Source organism: Aricia agestis, chromosome 3 (assembly GCF_905147365.1).
Source record: "Aricia agestis chromosome 3, ilAriAges1.1, whole genome shotgun sequence".
NCBI lineage: Eukaryota > Metazoa > Arthropoda > Insecta > Lepidoptera > Lycaenidae > Aricia > Aricia agestis.
Window position 1 is genome coordinate 9855880 of NC_056408.1, and position 23402 is coordinate 9879281.

Here is a 23402-nt window from a genome sequence, read left to right on the forward strand (position 1 = left end):
TAATAAGGTTTATTTTCAATTAAACACTACCAATTAGGTTCAATTTGTAGAGCATCTAAAAATCTTAATAATAATCTAATTGTGTGATTTTCACTGTGCTATATTATTTTTAAGCTCTTTTAAACCCTGAATACTTCATTATAATATTTTTTCTGCTACATTTTGCTAGTTACTTAAAAACTCTTTTAAATTTTCGCTCCCTTTTTTACTGTAAATATTATGTGAACCCATTGCAGAGTTGGGTTCTCCTGCAGGTGGCTGAGTGATTGATAGCCCACTATCAGGTGCCTTGTGCTCTTATATATTTTTTGCCTTTCTGGATAACGTTTTAAACTCACGCAGGCTTGTTGTATGAGGCATGTTTTTTGGTTGCTTTATCCAGGATCTCGGAGCCTGTAAACAAATCCATGCCAATATTATAAATGCAAAAGTGTCTTTATGTCTGTTTGTTACCTCTTCACACCCAAACCACTAAACTGCTTTTACTGTTTGGTATGGAGATGTTTTGAGTCCCGGGAAAGGACATAGTTAAAAACCGGTCAAGTGCGAGTTGGACTCGCCCATGAAGGGTTCCGCAGCAACAATAAGGTTTATTTTTATGAAATTAAAAGGTTTTATATTTATTTTTATGTTTCAGTTGATTTAATTAAAATTAATTTAAGGTTTACCATATTTACGACGTATAAAAAAAACTACTTGCTAGATTTCGTTCAAACCAATTTTCGTTGGCAGTTTTTATAGTAATGTACATCATATATTTTTTTTAGCCTTATCATGCCTATACTTTAGAAATAAGAGGGGGGGGGGGGGGGACACAAATTTCACCACTTTGGAAGAGTCTCTCTCGCAAACTATTCAGGTTAGAAAAAAATGATAGTAGAAACCTCAATATGATTTCTTAAGACCTATCCATAGATACCCCGCACGCACAGCTTAGATGAAAAAAAAAACTGTTGTTTCAGTTGTACCTATGGGGACACCTAAAATTTTTAATAATTTTTCCATTTTTGTATCAAAATCTTAATGCGGTTTACAGACTACATCTACTTACCAAGTTTCAATAGTATAGCTCTCATAGTTTCGGAGAAAAGTGACTGTGACATACGGACGGACAGACAGACAGACATGACGAATCTATAAGCGTTCCGTTTTTTGCCATTTGGCCCCTAAAAAACGAAAAATTAATACGATTCTGGCGCGATAAACGAATTTTAGTACTAATTAATAGCTATGTCCACACTATGCGCTTTCGTCTTCAATTTTCGTCATCTTCTTTCATTCAACTTTCATTTTGGCGCATTCAATAATTGAATGCGTCAACGAATGCGACGCCAAAATTGGCATTTTTGTTTTTTGGATACGGTCAGAGGGCATGCGTCGTGGGCATGCCTCACGGTTGCTGTTGACTGCGCTATAACGCATGCCCTTGACGAACACAAAAAGGCACAGTGTGGACAAAGGTTTTACTATTTTTAAGTTTAACGTTACTGGACTAAAGCAATTTCCAGACAGATTCAGATTGGCTGCGATCAAGACATTTTAAAACTAGTATTATATTATGTAGCATCACTTTGATCTGGTCTACGATTCTGAAACAAGTCATCTTGTAAGTGAAAACGCTAAAAAAAGTTCATCATATTGATGACCGTGTACTTTTAGGGATCATTGTCATCAACAATTCATCATCCTCAAATAATAAATTTTACCCAAGCTTTAATACTTTTAATGTAGCAACTTCAAAAATTGAGTACGCTGTGCGCATGTCTGCTGCCGACTAAAAGCCGGCTACGATGCCTGATAAGCTGATGATTTACGGCATAATTAAATGCAACCTTACGGTATCAGCATTACCAGTTCCATCGGAGTACCTACACGGGTAGGGAAATATGTACATTAAATTATTTTATTAACTTTGAATGTAGGCTCACCAACTTTGGATGTAGCTCGTGCGGTGAGCGTTAAAGTGTTTTGTTACTATGGTGACCATGTGGATTATGGACCTTCTTGCGAATTACGAATCCTGCTCCTGCTCCTTTAGCTCGTATTAGAGCAAAACATAGTAAATAATATTATGTCAAACTTTAACTTAGCATACCAAGTCACTGAAGCCAAAAAGACTAAGTAGAACAGGTATTTTATATTGTTATATGTATGAACTAAATTGGGAGGGGAGTCGCTTGAATTGTATAGGACCGTAATATTTATAGTCTGTCGAACACTAGAGCCACTGGCTACTAGTAGGTAGTAATAAATTGGTATAACTAAGCACCTAATTATATTTTTGCTTACTAATTGAGTGCTACAAACTAGTCACGACTTATTGTTAGTCTAGCCAGTTGTCTCACAGCTCACGTCTGGCTTAAACAAATAGTCCAGTAACCATTCTCAAGGTCGTCACTGAATTGCTCATATCTAAAGCGAAAATAATAACCAGTCCGCTTTGCATATAAACAGCGCACGTTTACGTCCAATAAAAGGCGAAAAACGCTATAAAATTATTTAAGAAAATTTTCATAAATTCTTAGCGCATTGCGCACCCTGGGGCCTGGAGGCTGAATAGGGATGAGCCAAGTCCGAGATCGTTCGCCCCGCCCGCTGAGCGCATACCTCCTTTAGCCGCCGCTCCGACCGGCCGTGTCGCGCATAACCTCTAAACTCCAAACACTCAACCAGTATAATAAGTGATGACTGTAATCCGAATATAAGTGCAGTGTAGTGATAAGTCACAGGTAAGTGATAATTGTTCTGTCGCATGCCGCTGTTTGCACCGCCAACAGGACTTCGAGTTGGTGTGACAAATCGACACTTTACGTTGAATTTTACTCCATAAGGTGAACTCATTTTGTTGATTTATGATCTACCTAAATATTTCTGCAATTATTAATAATTATTACCAATAAGGCACGCTTTAGGAAACAATTACCATGGTGCACTTGTTAGTAATTTAGTATAAGTTTCGGAAAATTTTGAGCTTTTCATTTATCTTATTAGTTTTATTGCTCATACTATAAACAATGATCTATTCAAAAGCAGTGAAATGTCTTCAAGTAGACGCACAAATATACTCATGGGCGTACCGAGGGGGGGGAGGGGGCAGGGGGGGCAGCTGGCCCCCCCTGGATCATGTTCACGTCCCTACTAAGTATATTACTATAAAATTATATTACTTTATCTATAAAAATTAAAAATTTAGAAAACGAATTTTTGCCATTTGTTTGCAATACAATATTTTTACAGCAAAAAATTATTATTTTTTTTAAACACCTAGCTTATAAAAAAACTGATTTGCCCCCACCTGGCCCAAAACCTGAGTAATTTGCCCCCCCCTGGCCGAGAACCTGGGTACGGCCATGAAGATACTTATTAGACTGTTGTTGTATATAGTTTTCAAGTATCAACCAACAATAATATGAAAAAAAGAGTGACCAAAGAAAACATATTTTTAGACATCAAGCCCCATTTGCGATGATCCGATCTAAAGTTACTCCTATGTAAAAATATCTTTTCTTTTCTTTCATAAATACTTGAAATGAGGGACAAAACATAATATTTAACTTAACATTAATTTGGATTGGATAAACCTCAATTAATAAATAGATAATGATAATTTAACCTAAGCTTAGAATTTATGAGCCTATAAATAAGTATTAAATAAGTTTAGGCACATAATATATATTAGTAGTACCAAGTTTAGGTTTCAATACTAGTACAACTAAAGTAGGTATTATTATAAATATAAGATTTATAATTTATGCAAGCTAATGATAATAAACATCATAATATATTATCTTACCAATTACCAACAATTACAACTCATGAACTTCCTCTTTATCTGTACTATTGTTAGTAAGTGACGTCTCATAACATTAGGGCCGGTATAAATAGTCAGGACTCAAGATGCATCTCGGTCTCAAGACGCGGTTCGCCTCTATGATTGGGCCAAATTTTGACAGCCAACCAATCACAGAGCCTGAACCGTGTCTTGAGACCGAGATACATCTTGAGTATTGACTATTTATACCGGCCTAGGTATTTATTATAATAATAAATTATATTTTTTAATTATTATGATAATGTTTCAGTGTAAAAATTTTAAGGAATTCTATGATAACGTAACTGACATGTAAGAAGCGGCAATAGTACTGTTTATATTTTTATTTTGCAATTATTTATTTATTTAACAATCGAAAAGTTTTTAACATAGTATGTATTAGTAAAATAAAATCTCTATTTGATCCAAAAAAAATATATATCCAAAAATTAGCAAAGAAATCAAAATGTCCTTAATGGCGGCCTTACTGCTAGTAAGGTGCAGTTTTATCTAGGCAAATTATTGTTAAATCTGTTGAGTTGTAAACTAATAACAGCTTAACATTCCAATACTTTAATATTAGTTATTCCAAGTTAATTTATTTTTTATCATTTAATTTCATTCATCATCATCACTTAAGGTGGCCATACACGGGACAATTATCGTAACGATTTATCTCCTCGATGTTAAAATCGAACGACAAATTGTACATGTGTAGCAATATCGCAAACGATTTTACGTTCAAAAGATCGATTGGACGATTTTCTTGACGATCGATCGAAACGACAAATTGTCCCGTGTATGGGCACCTTTAATCATCAAGTAGGAAGTACTTGATCTACTCCTAAAGTTTTAAATAATGGAAAATCAAAAATAAATCATATTAAATCTCTCAGGTTAAATATATTTAAAAATAAAAAGGTAAAAAACGAAATAATTTATTTACACACAATGATAGTTTATAATATCATGGACTATTTATAACTTACTTACATAATATTATTGTGTTTCACTTGATAATAATAAAATTATTGTAGAAAAAAAATCTCCACAGCCGAACATATAACCTCCTCCTTTTTGGAAGTCGGTTAAAAACTTTTCTTATAACTGTCGCCATGTCGTAAGCCAATCGTAATTCGTAACTATCCCTAGATCTTCTGTAACTATATCGTAAGGAAAATGGAAGCCCTGAAAAAGCTTTAGTTGAATAAAATTTTCGTGTCATCACGTTTGTTGACTTCTCCGAAATAGCTAGACTTATTTTTAATTGAAATTTTGTGTGCTTATCTTGTTGGTCTGTAAATTGACCAACATCTTTATTACATACCCAAAATCTATACTCATAATATTAAAAAGTTGAAGAGTTTGTTTGTTTGTTTGAACGCAATAATCTCAGGAACTACTGGACCGATTTCAAAAATTCTTTTACCAATGTATAGCTTAGATACCCCTGAACGCTATAGGCTATATATGTACCACGGGCGGAGCCGGGGCGGACCACTAGTGAATTATAAATGGGAAACTATTATTAGATATTCTCAATTTATCACACTACAAAACAATCGATACAAATAGACACAGCAGTAGACAAAATCACAATGTTTCGTAGTAAAACAGCAATAACATTAATTTTGAAGTTTGCTGAACAAACGTAGCGAAACATGAGCAAACACCGCTTTGCCGGTTCAACATTTGCGCGTCGCGCTGCCACAACGCCGCGCCGCTAACCAAATAACGCGTTTTAGTCCTACTATCCTTGTAGCTAGCATCATCAGCCTTGCTAAATTATAATAATAATATTATAGAACAAAAATATCGCATCATAATTTTTTTATGAAATAAAGGGGCAAACGAGCAAACGGGTCACATGATGGATAGCAACTTCCGTCGCCCATGGACACTCGCAGCATCAGAAGAGCTGCAGGTGCGTTGCGGGCCTTTTAAGAGGGAATAGGGTAATAGGGGTGGGTAAGGAAGGGAAGGGAATAGGGGAGGGTAGAGAAGGGAATAGGGTAGGGGATTGGGCCTCCGGTAAACTCACTCACTCGGCGAAACACAGCGCAAGCGCTGTTTCACGCCGGTTTTCTGTGAGAACGTGGTATTTCTCCGGTCGAGCCGGCCCATTCGTGGCGAAGCATGGCTCTTCAGATAATCCTATTATTGGCATTAAGTATTTTCCAACAAAAAATCTCAGGTGCCAGTAACAATAGGATGACTGCCATCGTTGAAATAGTTTGCCTATCTTTGATTACATTTATATGCATCCGATCTCCGAAGTCTCCGAAAACTTACTGTAGAGAAAATAATATTATACACCTACGACCGTCCTATATGCGACCTACATATACAACAACAATTTTCTCAGAACGACCCAATTTTTAACCGACTTCCAAAAAACGAGGAGGTTATATTTTCGGCTGTGGATATTTTTTTTTGTATGTTCGACCACTACTCCGCAGTTTGTGAACCGATTTTCAAAATTTTTGTTTTGTTATATTAGGTTTCACTCCAATTTTTTCCCATTTTCACAAAAGTGGTGATCTGATGATGGGATCCATGAGTAATCGAGGGAACTCCTCAAAATTTATATCGAAACATATGGTGATTTTGGTTTTGTGAGAAGCATCCTAAGCATATGCTACCAAAACGCAAGATTTTGCACCAAGGTATACTATGGTTCCGAAGATACTAAGAGAACTCCGGATTCCTTATAGATACAAGTTTGGGGGTTTAGGCGTTGTTTTAAGAACTGAAAGCATATGCTACTATGCAAATTACATTCATCATCATCATCATCACTTCCATGTCAGGGTCACCAATGTCACAACTCACATGGTTGTATAATATGGATTTAATATACACACAACACCATAAAATATCATCAGTCATCACGTTATGTCCTTATTTATTTGGTACATTTCAAAGCGATTTTAATACAAAAAAAAAACAAGTTCAAGTACCATAAAATTTAACATAAGTAACAAATTCAACCTTTACTCCAGAGCGTTAGGCACACATTTGGGTTGGACTGAAGGAAACGGGGCACTATGGAAAAAAGACTCAAAATTTTAACCTCTTATAACCACCCTTTTTGAATATACTAATCGATAGGGGGCGCCAAGGGAAGCAAAAAAGCTCAGATAAACTTTTCTCAAAAATCAACCCCTGTCGAATGACAGGCCGAAATGTGACCCTTGATAGTATGGTGAAAATACACAAATACATACTACAGACAAATAGAAAAAAAATGTTCACCAACTAGGCGCAAAGGAAAGCTTTTGAGTAGTTAATGTTGCTTAAGCTGCTAATTTGAATCTAAATACATAATAGAAATGAAATACCTATCTAGCGAAAATAATTGTATAATGATATTCATAATTAATGTTTTAAATAAAGCTGTCACAGTAAAGTTGTTAATAAAGCAAAACTACGTTCTTGATGTCGAAAAAATTAACTGAGCAAATATAGAGCAGGTAAATCACGTTTACCGTTTATGCAAAACGGCAATAAACGAATAAAACGCTACGCTTGTTCTCTAATAGTCTTATAGTGCTATCAAATTATATTCAATACGACCGTTAGATAATAACAACAAATCGTAAAATACTTAAAATTGACCGTCGAGCACGGAATGGTTTAACAACTCTTGTGCAACTGATCCACTACTTGGGTGTCTGAGCTCTACGTACGGCAATAAACTGTCTGGGCCGAACCGTTACAATACTCGACCTTATGCCCTCGTAATAAGAATCCGGTGAGTAACCATTATGAGTTTACGGTCCGTGTCGTTCATTTAGCGAATCTAGGCGGAGATGATTTACGTAGCTCTTTGTTATTTATTATACTCCCGTAGGTAGGTATAATATATCAGGCAAATTGAATTTGGAACTTAAGACGGATGCATCGAATACATCTTGAATTCAATTTGAATATTAAAGCTTTTGTACAGACCTTTAGGTCTGGTTGTCGTTTTGTTTGAGTTCATGCACATAAATTAAGTGCCCATCAATTCGAGTACCGTTTAAGTAGGATTTAAGTTTACTAATACAATCAAACTTCCCGTTTTACCTCTGTCCATCGCGCCGCTTGTCAACTCACTGCTGTTCTTTTGCTGTAGATATAAGGTACGAACCTTATGATATTATAATAAATTATCATGTATCATAATATAAAGAAATAAACAATTTCGTTTATTGTAAAGAAATGTTGTTTTGAATATTACTTTCATTCTAAATAAATTTTCATTAATTATTGCAATTCGTAGACCGCGTAGCACCGCCTACGCGGCGCATAAAAAATAAATGAAACAATATTATACTTTTAAATGTACTTTTTTGGAAGCCGAAGGCATGTATTTATTTATTTTTTAATGCATCATTTTTAGAATACTGAAATCGACATACGTTGCAGGTACCTCGCTAGTTCCTATCCATCTGCCTATAATGAAATGTTCAAAAAACATCAAACCTTTTTTATGTATCTAATACCTATCGTAATAATAATGCTTAATTAATAATTACCTATACAATAATCTATAGAAACTCTAATAATGAATTTTAAATTTTATTAAATACGAAAAAACTATTAAATACGAGAACGGCTGAACTAGGGCTTCACGCGAGAGCGAGATTTTTCTCGTCTCGTTCTCGTCTCGTTCTCGTCTCGTTCTCGTCTCGCTGTCTGCGATTGTCTGAAATTCAATCCTTAACGGACAACTTTTACTGTCTTTAAATCCTAATGTTTTGAAAATTTCGCCTTTATTTGTACATCTTGAGAAATTTTTGGTTCTTTTTTTATTTTATACTTCTTGTAGTCAAGATGTGAACAACCGCTGAACTGATTTTGCTAATTTTAGCCTTGTATTATGCGTAGAAGTCTTGGGAAGGTTTACATTAAGGCTGATTTACATTGATACAGTAGCTGGCGCCAGTATTACTGGATTCCGTCGCTGCACTGGCATTGGCACTTGATCGCTTCGTTTACACGCGTCTAGTTTCTCCTTTTTTGCGGTGACAACACGTTTGCATCCTCAAAAATGAGTGTTTCACAAAAACGAAAGAAATTGAAAACATTGTCTAAAAATCTTCATCTCCTCATCAGACCACTTTTTGGATAACAATTTCGATAACAATAATATTGTGTTGATTGAATAAACAAAACGCGTGGCAACTGTACGATTTACGCGCCAGCGACTGGCGTTCACTGCACGTAGTGTTTATACAGATCCAGTGCCACTGGCACGGGCTCGCGGCGTGCGGAGGGCGTTCACTGGATCGAAAAATAGCCAGCCGGTCTATTTCGATCCAGTGCTGGATACTGTATGCTGGACTGGATTGAAACGTTTACATTGATACAGTGCTGATCCAGCGACGGAATCCAGTGATGCTGACGCCAGCTACTGTATCAATGTAAATCAGCCTTTAGGAGGAAAGTAATACGAAGTTCACCAGACGTCTAGTTTTGAATATTATTCGTAAGTATTTTCAAAATGTTAGTCTTGATTCTTTCAACTTCAATTACTATGCTGCAAAGGGCATTAACCCAACGCATCGGGACAAACAGTTTCAAAACGGTTTCGTAGTAGGCCTCCAGGTTAGAACCTTCGAAGGCGTGTCTAGCCTAACATTCCTAGTACAAGTGAAAACAAATTTACCTCATAATTACAACCTGTACACATCGGATTCTATTTAAAATGCGATTTAATGCCATGTTTTACGGCGCAATAAAGCATACACTAGTAATTAGTAATTACTGTGTGCGATATCTGACAACGGCGCGGACGGCTTCTAATCAATATCCAATCAGCGGCCGCCGTAAACTTAACTAAGCGAGAAATTGAGTTCCGAGGATCCGTTTGTGAGAACGGACTTTGGACCTTTTACTGGGATGGTACTATAAACACAATAGACATAACTACATTTATCATTCTGTCTACTCTGCTATAAACATTGCAAAGAAATAGCTAGATATACTTAATATTATGCCTATCATTTGTTCGAAATAAGTATTTTCGAAAATAGAATTTTCCTTGATATTAAATTTTTCTGGGCATAATTATTATAATTAAATATTGTAATGAGCTAAATGGTAAAATATTTATTTGAATGAATTATGAAAGATAGAATTTTCATGTTTCATTTTTCAGGAGAAAATAAGTACCTAAGTAATATAAGCGACTAAAATTTTTATTCCTTCGGAAACTTCTACTCCACTTTTAGTCACAAAGTTTGATTCCATTGTTGTAAATGTACTGTTTGCCGAAATGCTCAGTTTAATTCGTTTAATATATCTATACAGGGTGCAATTAAACCTTCATGCCAAATATTGATGTATTGATCCTTGTTAAAAATAAAAATATATTAAAATATATAAGAATCCTTTTTTTGTATGAGCTTTAAATGTTACAAAAAAAGTATTTTCGTTGCAATCGTAGAAATATTTATAATAACTGGTAACCGAACAATTTCTAAATTAAGCTTAATTTTATTCCAACGATTGTATTCAAACCATAAAGTTAATATACCTAGAGAAATTCCGCTAGGTATATTAACTTTATGATTCAAACCGATCCACCTCACACAATAAGATAAACGATTTATTTGTCAATAAACAATGTGTAATTAACACTGGTTGGCCAATTTGCCAATAATGTAAAGTTATGAAGTTTCAACTCAATAAACGGTAGCGATTCTCGTAAACGCTTGTAAATGGACACTAAAGTGACGTATCACAAATTATTGGCTATTGCCCACAGTTAGAGTCCGTTAAACTTTATACGCTTACGCTCCTAGCTTGCAGCATATAATATAGAGCTTGTGATCAGCACCTGGACTACTTATCTAAATAATTGTACTTCGTCTAGTTCTATATAGGGAATAAATGTTATGAATTTCTGATTTCAAGACACGTAGGTTTTCACCAAATTCTTAAAATCAGTTCAAATATTGCCATGGTTTAAAGACATTCCTATACTATAAGTTATAACCTATATAGGTACACCTAGGGAGTGCAATACCTGGATACCGGGATCCCGCATGCATTTTGCGGGACTAATCCCGGTCGAAAATTAAGCGGGATCCCGCGGGACTGGCGGGATTACAAAAAAGCGTGATTCATACGTGTAACTCTGCGTGCGGGGGTGCGTGATCTGGCTACAGGCAGCCCAGTGCCCACTAAATAATTTACCTTTAATTCACCTATAATTCAATGACAATAATGTACCTGCAACCAGCGTTGAAGCTGAGCCAAATTTTTCAGCTGCTGGCTACCTTGTGTCGAATATCAGGAGTCGTTTGGCAGACACAACTTCTTTAACATACTTTTATAAGCTTGGGCTGTATGTATGTAACGGAGTCTTTTAGCACAATTTTCCGTTTATTTGGAAAAAATTAATAATTTTTATAAAAGCTGAAAATAAAGAATTTTATTTTTTTCAACTATTATTATTACGTAGCCATTTCCAAACAAAAAGTTTATTTTTTTATTTTTATATATATATTCTAAAGAATGAAGTATTAATAAACCCTTGTAAAAAAGTGTCTGACAAAGTTTGTTTTATTTGAGTTTCTAAGAATAAAACGGGTTCTTTCAAGTAAAGTCATTAGAACTATTTATTTTACAAGTTTATGTCCACACTGCGGGATCCCGAAAATACCGGGATCCAGCGGGATTGTGATGTTCAGTCCCGCAAATACCGGGATTGAAATTATCTTGCGGGATTGTATTCCCTAGGTACACCTAATTAAAAATCACGCTTCCAACGGAGAGTTACAAACATACAAAGTTACAAGCATACATACAGGTGAAGCTAATAAAAGCGTGTTATAAATAAAATTCTCTTCTATTAAAATTGAACGAGACTGCATTTTTTTTTCAAAATGGTAAAGTTTGGCGTGCCTTGCTATAGTTGTTTATTGTTGAATTTTTTTCAGGATGTTATTTATTCACAATTTTTAGGGTTCCGTAGCCAAAAGCAAAAAACGGAACCCTTATAGATTCGTCATGTCTGTCTGTCTGTCTGGCCGTCGCGTCGGTATGTCACAGCCATTTTTCTCCGAAACTATAAGAGCTATAGGTGCTATTGGAACTTGGTAAGTAGATGTAGTAGGTACTTATGTGAAACGCATTAAGACTCTGATACAAAAATGGAAAAAATATTAAAAGTTTTAGGGGTCCCCAATGTAGGTACAACTGAAACAAAAAAAATTTTTTTTTTCATCTAACCTATGCGTGTCTATGGATCTCATCTATCTATGGATAGGTCTCCAAAAATCATATCGAGGTTTTAACATCATTTTTTTTCTAACCTGAATAGCTTGCGAGAGACTCTTTCAAAGTGGTAAAATGTGTGTCCCCCCCTCTAACTTCTAAAGTTAGAGGGGGGGCATGATAAGTCTAAAAAAATATACCTATGGTGTAAACTGTACATTACTATAAAAACTACCTACCAACGAAAATTGGTTTGAACGAGATCTAACAAGTAGTTTATTTATACGTTATAAATGATAAACCCTAATTTACCTTTCATTAAATCAATTGAAATGTAAAAATAAATCAAAAACCTTTTAATTTCATAAAATAACCCTTATTGCTGCTGCGGAACCCTTCATGGGCGAGTCCAACTCGCACTTGGCCGGTTTTTTATTACTTAATTGTTTATTAAAACAGAATAAATATTCTCCGTACCTATACCTACTAATAAAATTAAAGCAGCGGTTCCCAAACTTATTTTGTCTAGTGCCCAGCCACAAATTTTATAAAATTAAATACAAAATTTTAAAATGAAAATTGCAATTTCAAATCACCCCTTAAGCCCCCATTTTTTCTGGGTTTACCACCCCCTAAGCCCCCCCTTTAGGCTTTCAGCGCCCACAAGGGAGCGTTATCGCCTACTTTGGGTAATACTGGTCTAAAGGAATCACTATCATATAATACATAATATTATTATGTCACTATCTTTGATAAATAACCAGGTAAGCAAAAATCAAGTTTTACTGTAACTATATTAACCCCTGCCAACTTAGATAGATACTTGATACTGGCACAGAATATATATTAGTAGTACCACAGAATAAATAATAGTTGGTAGTACCAAATACTGGTCCCATCTGCATCGTTAATTTATTCCGGTCGGTTCGGGTCAAGTAAAAAACGTGAAGTCAGCGAGATGAGCGTTTCAAAGATGGCAGAGACAGAGTAGACAGGTGGCAGAGAGGAGGTTCAAGCTTGGGGCGTGGCCTCCCCAAGTCCGACCCTTTGCAAATGGCGCCCAAATCAACCAATACCGCGAAAGATGCACTGTCCAATCTTCGATTTTCGATGTTCAGAGCGTTGTCATTGGTCCATTATAAACATTTTTAAAATTTATTTTCTATGCCTACGAACTGTAAATTAGAGTTTTTTTTTGTTACCTACCTTAAATTAATGTTCGTATAGGCAAGATGTGGTTGATTGCATTATGTTACCTAATTTTTTAAAATTACTATAAAATAATTTTATTTAATCAAAAACTGCGAAATAATTTAAAATATAATTTTAAATTTAAAATATCTGTTATTTTATTATCATAATTTTTAACAAAAAAAAAATATTAAGTAATTCATTTAAATTATTTAAGTAATAATCTCAGAACAGGAAAATAATTATACTATATATATTACAGGTTCTCACAAATAATTAAAAATTATAATATTATATATTGCAGGTGCTCACTTCTCAGACTTAAAAAAAAAATTGTACTAGTATATTAAGCTTCTAACAGATGTCGCTTTTCACCAAAGCTGGATGGTACGGAGCTTTCGTAGATTCACGTATGGTCTTAAAAGTTCTCCTAATTTGTCATAGATGGCGGTATTATCGTTAAAATCATGTTAAAATTATTTTTTAAATGTTCTATAATGTTTAAAATTTTTGAGAAAGGACGTTTTTAGTAGTTTAGACAAAATACGAAAATTGTACGGTGTAATTGTACGGTCTAGTAATTTTATTTGTGAACATGCAAAAGAATATAGCTAGTCAAACAGAATACCTTCACATTGGAAGGTTAAATTTTTATGTGTACAGTGTCACAGAATATATATTAGTAGTACCAAACAGTGTATCGAATATCTTGAGATCGGCAATATCGCCTCAGGTTAAAAAAAAAGCGGCCAAGTGCGAGTTGGACTCGCCCATGAAGGGTTCCGCAGCAGTAATAAGGTTTATTTTAATGAAATTAAAAGGTTTTTGATTTATTTTTATATTTCTGTTGATTTAATGAAAATTAATTTAAGGTTTACCATTTATGACGTATAAAAAAACTACTAGCTAGATCTCGTTCAAACCAATTTTCGTTGGTAGTTTTTATAGTAATGTACATCATATATTATTTTTAGACTTATCTTATCTTTACTTTAGAGGTTAGAGGGGGGGCGACACAAATTTTTCCAATTTGGAAGAGTCTCTCTCGCAAACTATTCAGGTTACAAAAACATTAGAGAAGAAACTTCAATATGATTTTACCCCAGACGCATAGGTTAGATGATTTTTTTTTTTTTATTGGTTTAAGGTTTACTATTTATGACGTATAAAAAAAAATACTTGCTAGATATCGTTCAAACCAATTTTCGTTGGTAGTTTTTGTAGTAATGTACATCATATATTATTTTTAGACTTATACCCCTACTTTAGAAGTTAGAGGGGGGGGACACACATTTTAGCACTTTGGAAAAGTCTCTCTCGCAAACTATTCAAGTTAGAAAAAAATGACATGAGAACCTTAATATGATTTTTGAAGACCTATCCATAGATATCCCACACGTATAGGTAAGATGAAATTTTTTTTTTTGTTTCAGTTGTACCTATGGGGACCCCTAAAATTTTTAATATTTTTTCCATTTTTGTATCAAAATCTTAATGCGGTTTACAGACTACATCTACTTACCAATTTTCAATAGTATAGCTCTTATAGTTTCGGAGGAAAGTGGCTGTGACATACGGACGGACAGACAGACAGACAGACATGACGAATCTATAAGGGTTCCGTTTTTTGCCATTTCGCTACGGAACCCTAAAAACGAACTACCTCGATCTGATACTTATTTTTAAGATCCAAAAAACCAGCTGTATCTTTTATTTAATTTTAATAAAGTAGAGTCTAGATTTTAGAAATCTAGACTAGAATCTAGACTTCTACAGTCCAGACACTAGACCAAGCCCCTGGCCAGTGGCCCTGGTAAGAGGTAATGGTGTCCCTGGAAGCATTATAAATTTATAAAATATAAAATACATAATATTTTTGTATTCGATCTCACTCGGTACATGAGAGACCGAGCTTAGATACTAAAATATATCTGGCAAACCAGTTGACTACGTAGTTTATAGAGAATCCAAGAGATGTCGCTTTCACGTTATTGCACTAAAAATGAGCTTTTGATTTTTTGAAAATCTGAGCTTTTTATGATAAAGAGCTGTGCACATTTTATATTAAGAAAAACTTATTTATAAATTGAATAGTGAATTTCGATATTTCCTTTTAATATATCCAGAAAATTGCTTATTTAGGTTAATTATAAATATATTTTAGACAACCAGGACTAAATCATTTAGTTTAGTGCAAAATAAAATATCTGCAAAGCTTAGTAATGCTTACCGAACCTTTGAAGCGTCAGTGCTTTATATGGAAGCTTCTTTGGGGTACACTAAATCAAAATCAAAATCAAAATATTTTTTATTCAGAGTAATTTTTTTACAAAAATATTTCTGAACGTCGATACTAAGGTGCCTACCACCGGTTCGGGAACTAACCCGGCGAGAAGAACCGGCGTAAGAAACTCGCACGGGGCCATCTTTTACTAAAAAGATGGAAAATTACAATTTGAACATATATAGTGCACCAAGGCTTTAAATAAATATCCCCTATCTTAATTTGACAGATCCGATGACATTTCAATATAAAAAATATTACCCACCATGTGAGAAATCTGATTTTAGATACCATGATAACTAGACACATGTCGGAAGCCTATACAAGCTTAAACTGACACGCTCGAGCTTGTCCCGAAATCCCCTCTTCCCCTCCCCAACTATTGAGTATGATGGGGCAAATAACTTTGGGCTCAAAAAAAGTTACAGATTATCATAAAGTAAGAGTTACCAAGAGTTTTCCCAATAAATCTATAATAGTCTGTTTTTATAAGAGTTTTATTCTATTCTTAAAGCTAACAGAATATGAGCATTTTACTTACTAGTTATCACTCTTATTGCCGCACTCAGACTGGTACATTGATTACTTAAATGTTAAGTACATTAATTAATTCATAATTTTGACATAAGCACCATACATTATCTGTCAAATTATTCATTAAATTAAAGGTTAATCATAATTAAATGTCTCTTAAAAATGTCAATGACCGCATGTTCCATCTGATTCATTTTAACTATAATCTGGAAGATTTTGTCCATATCTGGGGGCACGGCAAATAAATAGATCGACTTGGACATCGCATGAAAACACTATGTATCTTACAATTTAAATACATAATTATTATATTATTAGATTGTTTAGTCTATTGCGCTCCATGCGATGTCCAAGTTGATCTATTTATTTAAAACGTAAAAGATTTTTAATATTGATATGATAATAACTTACGTAATAGCTTGAGACAGAAGGTCCCCTATAATTAGGGACTGAATAAATTAACCGACTTGGTATTGCATGGATCTCATACATTTATACGATATAAAAACTGAGTTGCGAGACTTGGTTTTTTTACAGGATGTTTTTGATGGGATTTAATTATTCTTTATAATATTATGTAGATATTTCACTTAGCTCAGTCAACAAAGTAGTTGTAGAATGCTTGAGCCTGAGCAAATTCTGCAGGAACTTATTCAGGGTGGTTAAGGACGAAACATACTAAAAGTCCTGACGTCTAGGAGGTGAGCCGGAGGGAGGAGAGGGCGACAACGGTCTCAATTTTTCTAGACGTCAGGACTTTTAGTATGTATTGTCCCTAATCACTTTGTATAAGTTCCAGCAGAAATCGCTTAGGTTCCCGCTCACGCACTCTATACCCTCTTTTGAGTCATTCGTTAACCGGACTAACTTGCTGATACGAAATATACAACGCACCTACTGCACAATAGACATAACTACCAGTAGTTCGACTGCAAAGAAACGGACTAGTTTCAATATCTGTCAAATTCGTCGGGTTTCACTAGGATTATGAACGGAATGTGCCTCGCACTGGCTGATATAATTTATTTTTAAATATTTAAAATAAAGATTTCAAAATTGGATTCTGACAATTTTAATCGCATGTGCCAAAACATAAACAACAATACGACCAAAGAGGAACACGTCCAGAGAATATGTCATAGTTTTAAATTCGTAGGTAACAGTTAACAACCCTAGCGACGATTTCCGTCATAATACGTCAAATTTAAAAATTTCAACATCAGTTCTAAGTCGGCATACTCTATAATTCTGTCTACTCTGCCTACTGGCTACTTAAGGCCCTGTATTCCCAAAAACGATTTTCAAGATTTAAAAGTGACAGGAGACATAAAAATATAGTAATTTAAATTCTGAAAAAATGTGTTAGTTAAGGATCTAACACAGCGGAATTTATATTCCATTACACAATATCATGAACTTCACTCGATAGAAAAAAATCCCAAAGTTACCTCTTCTTTTAACGAAATTCTCATACTACTTATATCCAAATGACTTGGAATTTTCAGATAATTTTTGTACTGAATTAAAGATTCAATTATTAAAATAATTGCATCTAATATATTGCAAGTTCTATTTAAATGAAATAGTAATGAGAATAAACTTAAAAATAATAATAATATTTCTAAGTAGACAAATTAATAAATAAGAAAGTCTTGTGGAACCATCATATTGTTAAATATTTTAAAAGAGGTAAGTAATAAATATTGAAGTAAATAATATAGGTAAGCATTGATTTTAAGTACTATGTAATACCTAGTTTTGTACTAGACTCAAAAATGCAAGATAACATTTTCGTACTTATAGTTATTATTATAGCGAATCCAAAAGTTGATTTTGCTTAGTTGGTAAAATACAAGGTTTTTGTGGAGCAGTGGAGGTCGTAAAGAGATAAACGAAGACAATGTTTTAAGTTTGAAAACCACTTGTTATCGACTTACCTATATGGGTAGGGTATAATGAGTAGGGAATTTGATTAAAGAAAAATGGTGCAATAAAACTATTAGGAGGTTGAAAGTTTTATTAAGAACAAAGCTTTATGGTTTAGTACTATAATAATTATTAATGAGGGGTCATAAATAGTCAAACGTCGCGCTGCCAGTGGCCACACAGACACATTAAAATACAGGAAGCTTTCAATTAGGTTAATTTGGTGTGACATTACCTTTATAACTATTTTACTGGTTTTCGCCTCTTCACCTGTAAATACAGTATTTCTGTAGCTTACGACAGTATCGTAACCCAAAGGAACAATGTATTTTTCAGAAGGTACTTTTTTACCAGCTTAAGTAAAAAAAAACGACGACCTCTGTGGCTCGGTTGGTGGGCTGTTGGTAGCTCAAGCCGGAGGTCGCGGGTTCGAATCCCGCCGACGGAAACAAAAGTTTTGTATACCTACCTACTACTTATAAAAGTATTAAATATATTTCCGTTGTCTGGTACCCGTAACACAAGTCCTTCAGGTACTTACGACGGGGCCAGACTGACGTGGTGTGAAGCGTCCATAGATTAAAAAAAAATACCGGATGTAACAATACTAAGTGATAATACTTTAGGGTGTGTATGGGTGTGTAGTGTGTAGGTACCCTATATCGAGTTTGCTGTGTAAGAAATAGCTTTTACTTTCGTATGGGAAAATTCATGACGCTCGTGCGCTTGCCCACAAAAATCACAAAAAAGTTGCTCTTTCAGTGCTGCTACTTTCACAGTGTCAAATCTATAATATAATTTAATATAAGGGTCACATAGAAACCCTAAAGTATTTTCACTTAGTTTTGTTACACCTTGTATTTTATTTCAGTAGATCAGGTAGGTACTTTTGATTATAATTTTTGTTTTGTTAAAGGTATCTTCTTATAATAAACTTCGGGCAGTAGGACATATACTTACTAAGAGTCATCTCTGTTTCTCGAACCCCCAATCAGCTTTTCTGCGTTTCACAAATACCGACCGCGCCCTTTTTTGACACTTGAAACTAGCTATATTATGCTCTTTTTTCCTTACTATATTAGCTCTAAAGTCTAAATACATTCTTTATCTACACAGTACACTGTAAATTATGTTTAGGACGATGTGATAAGACTTAGCATTAAAGGTTGAGACTTGAGAGAGAAACTGAGGGGGTTAGCACTTACACACTGACCTCCATTATACAAGTACGCTGGACTTATGATACCCTTTGAAATAACAGCTATTTTTTGTGCCTATTTGAAGCAGAATCAGCGCCCCCAATGTGGGGGAAGATAACAAAATCTGATGTAAAAATGACGTTTGAAAGTCGCCATATCAGCGCTGATAGCAGTAGTGAGAGTACTTGGAACTAATACTAGTGATGACAACCAATAATGAATAAGCGGCCATTTGCCATTTAGGTCAAATTTAGTTCTCTTCCCCCGCATTATGGGCGCTGACTCCGCTTCAAATAGACACGAAGCAGGTGGGTATCATAAGTCCAGCGTACTTGTATTAAATGGAGGTCAGTGGACTTACACAACCTTGTCGTCTTGTCGACAAAAGCTAATGCTATGAATCTTAAGGTACCGTTCCGATCAAATTAATTTATCTCTACCCTACTGGCTACTGGGTAGACATCGTCTATGTATAGACTTGAGAGAGAAACTGAGGGAGAAAACCCATATAGATGGGTGTAGTGATTTGTATGGGCAAGCACCACAGCAACAGGATCAGGAATTTTCCCATACAATTTTAAAAAAAAAAATTACTGTTTCAGTGCTGCTACCACAGAAATGGATCTACATTTCTGTGGCTGCTACTTTCACAGTAAACTCTCTACGAGAAACAAGTATACACCCTATAGTATTATCACTTAGTTTTGTTACACTTTGTATATTAAGTTTTAATATTATATTGTTTAGGAAAACTTAAAGAAATCAAATTATAGTAGGAATGAAATGAAGTTACATTTTAATATTCAAAGGAATGTTCCAAAAGACTTGAGTCTTGACCCTTTAAAACAATTGGTGCGATCATTAAAATTATTTCGTAATTAAGGTTGTAAAATTATGGCCTTTGTATTTTATTGTCTCGAAATAATATCCAGAATAATTTCAGAAAGTCTTTTTAGACTGGCGGAAAGATAGTAGGCATTACCTACTATTATATGTAATAATTTAAAAAATACCATCACCTTATGAAACTTATTATTCAGTAAAGATGATACTGTCTAAATAAGGCATACTCCGCTTTACACAATTAGCGCTTCGTCGCAAACAGGTGTGATAAGATACAACAACCAGAGTCCAGAAGGTTTTTGTGCTCCTTTTACGTTGAATTTTTAATAACCCTGGTCTAGATAATTCTTTTATATTTTTCTTCCGACGAAAATGAAAAGAAAACCCAGCTAGATAATATTGTGCACCGGCAGATTATATAGCGCAGATAGCTGTGTACCCCGATGGAACTAAAAAGGAGCAGATAAAATATAACTTTGAACTTTAAAAGTCTGCCAGCGCATTTTGGCGCTTATCCCGAATAAATTATGGATTGAATTCGCTTACTTAAAATTTTGCTAAATCAAGCTTTTAAAGGGGAGATAGGGTGGCATGGGTCGTATTGATCGGCGGCCATCTTGGTTCTGACATGCGCTCTCCTCCTGTACCGGGCTTAGGAAGAGATGGCGCTGCAAATTGTTTTAAAAGGTTTTTTTTTTAAATTTGAACTTTTAAATTGTGAAAATAATTGATACGTAGCTACTAGTAAGATTTTTGTCCCGTATAAAGATTTCACATAAACTTTCTTCTGTTAAAATAATTATACTAATATTTATTGCCCTTGGATTATTTCTGCATAATATGTTGAGTCGCTGGAGTTCATTAATAATAATTACAGAAGCTTTTAAGAATTTTTTTTCTAGCTCAGTTGAAAGTAGAAACTGAAACTGCTGAAACTAAAAAATAGGTAAATTATTAAATTTCATATAACTCACCATTAACATCTTTTTTAGTTGTCAGTACAACCCTGTAACAATTAATTTTCTTAATCTTACGTGTGTTATGTTTAATAATTATTATTTATATGTCTGTCCCATGTAAATATAATGTCATTTAAAATTATGAATGCTTATTAATGCTTCTCATCAATCTCAGGATACTTAGTTTACTTACCGAGTAACTTATTATACCTACCTAAAGCTATTTTGGATGCCATGCCCATGTTGGATGCGAGTAGCAGGAGATCGGTCATCTTGGCGTTCATTGAGAGAGGCCTATGTCCAGCAGTGGATGACTATAGGCTGATATAATGATGATAAAAGCTATTTTATGTGTTTTGTTATAACAATTTATTTACCAGAAGCCTATTTCAGTTCAAAATACATCAAACTTCAAAATACTTTGCTAGTAGTTCTCCGTCGGCATTTTCCCGTCGGCAGCCGACAGCGGCGCGATGGAATATAGAACGTACAGCTAAATGTACCTGTTAAAACACCTAGTTATAGTTTGTTTTAACTTATTTAGATTTAAAATATGTTATCAAAAAGGAAAATTTATATGGTATTGTACTTCTTCATTGCACGGGTAATACGTGTTATTTAAATTGGTATTTATAGTAACCCGTCCGTACTCTTTGCTTACATTTGGATCAAAATAAATTTAAATTGTATAGTAACTATGTGGTAACTAACTCCTATGGACAATTGTAATTATAATGAAGCCAGTAGTCACATATTAAATAAATTTAACAGTTTAACGTCGGAAATAGGTAATAAATTAATTTTAAGGTAATTAAATAAGTATATTATCTATTTTTATTCACAATGACTAGTGATAATAGTCAATTAAGAGCTATTTCAGCTCTGCTGTTATAAAACTGTTCATTTTATTACCTTACAGCTTTATTAATAGCACCTTGGCTGTTGAAAATTTAGGGAGTTCGTAGCTACCGACTTTTACTATTTTATTGCTAATAAATTAATTGTTACTTATGAATAAACTCACTAATTAACTGTTATTATTTTTAAGCAATCACAAATAAAAATGCTGAAATTTTGTAGAATATTTTGTCATAAAATATAGGTTATGGTCACGAAGGTAGGTATTGTTTATACGACAGTATATATTAAGTCTATGGTTTTTACTCCGTGCTTATGGTTATGATTTAAATCATATTTAAACATATTACAAAATTTTAACTGAAAAAACCTCAAATTAATATAGTGTAGTCTCATACATTTTAAATCATACAAATGGGTTCAATGGTTTCAAAAAAGTAACATAAAGGGATACTTTCGTATGTACGAGTATAATAACATCATTACATTAATTATGTACACTTATATATTCGGCATTCGTTGCAACAACCCTGCTCTATACTAGTATACGCGTAGTATAGAGTTTAATATAATAACTAGCTATTTGACCGAGCTTCGCTAGGTATTCGATAAAACACGACTAAAATGACATTTTCTAAAAATGATTCCTAGCTAGATCGATTTATCGCCCCCGAAACCCCTTATATACTTACTAAATTTCATGAAAACCGTTGGAGCCGATTCCGAGATTCCAATTATATAATATATATTACAAGAATTGCTCGTTCAAAGATATAAGATATGTACGGTTGATAAGGCTTCAAATCACGTGCCGTAATGATCCCTCCGGGCCGGGACATGGGAAAGTGAATTTATTTACGTTTTTGCCTTAATACTTTTTACGTTCCCGCTGAGACGCTACGTGATATTTTTAGGAAAGCCACGTAGCTTATTGTATTTAATATACCACATTGTTGTCTGTCTTAATATGTGGTTTTGTGATTATGTTATTAATATAACTTGTTTATTATAAACCTAATATTTTACTTATTGAATTTATTGTGTAGTCTTAGATGTTTCTTGGATTTTTTAAAGAAAATGGTTCCTGGATGTTTTTAACCTAACCTTCAAATTGTACTTTTGCTACGCCGTGATTCGTAGTTGGCTCGAGCCTCGATATATTGCGTCGACAATTATTATTGCTTGTCCCGTTGTCTAGCGGCCAAACCGATTTTTCGAGCGGACGCATATATAATCTATACGACGTATAATATTATATAATATTATAATATATAAATCGAGCCTTAAGATATTGCCACAAATGTTTTATTAGTTACTCGATGTTGCCCGCAGGCCGTAGCAGTTATCGCGTATTTCGTATATCGTGGCGCAATCGTACAATTTTTTTTCTGTAATAAAAACCATCTTGGGTTCGGAATTAATATTCGTAGTACATATCATAGAATCATACTTAAAGAAAAAATAACTAGATAAATATAACTAGATAACGCCCGCAACTCCGTTTGTTGAAGCAACCGTACATTTTTCCAAAATAAAGTATTCTATGTCCTTTCCCGGGACTCAAAGTAATTTTCACCTTTATAATATTA

General features: G+C 34.2%; 1 protein-coding gene across 1 annotated transcript in view; it reads left to right on the forward strand.

Annotated features, from left to right (window-relative positions):
* Positions 1 to 2639: 2639 nt before the first annotated feature.
* LOC121740448 (homeobox protein abdominal-B-like) overlaps positions 2640 to 23402 on the forward strand; it is a 114381-nt gene continuing 93618 nt past the window's right edge. Inside the window, exon 1 of the mRNA XM_042133141.1 lies at positions 2640 to 2729. The gene's annotated coding sequence lies outside the window, so the exon portion shown is untranslated. The remainder of the gene's footprint in view (positions 2730 to 23402) is intronic.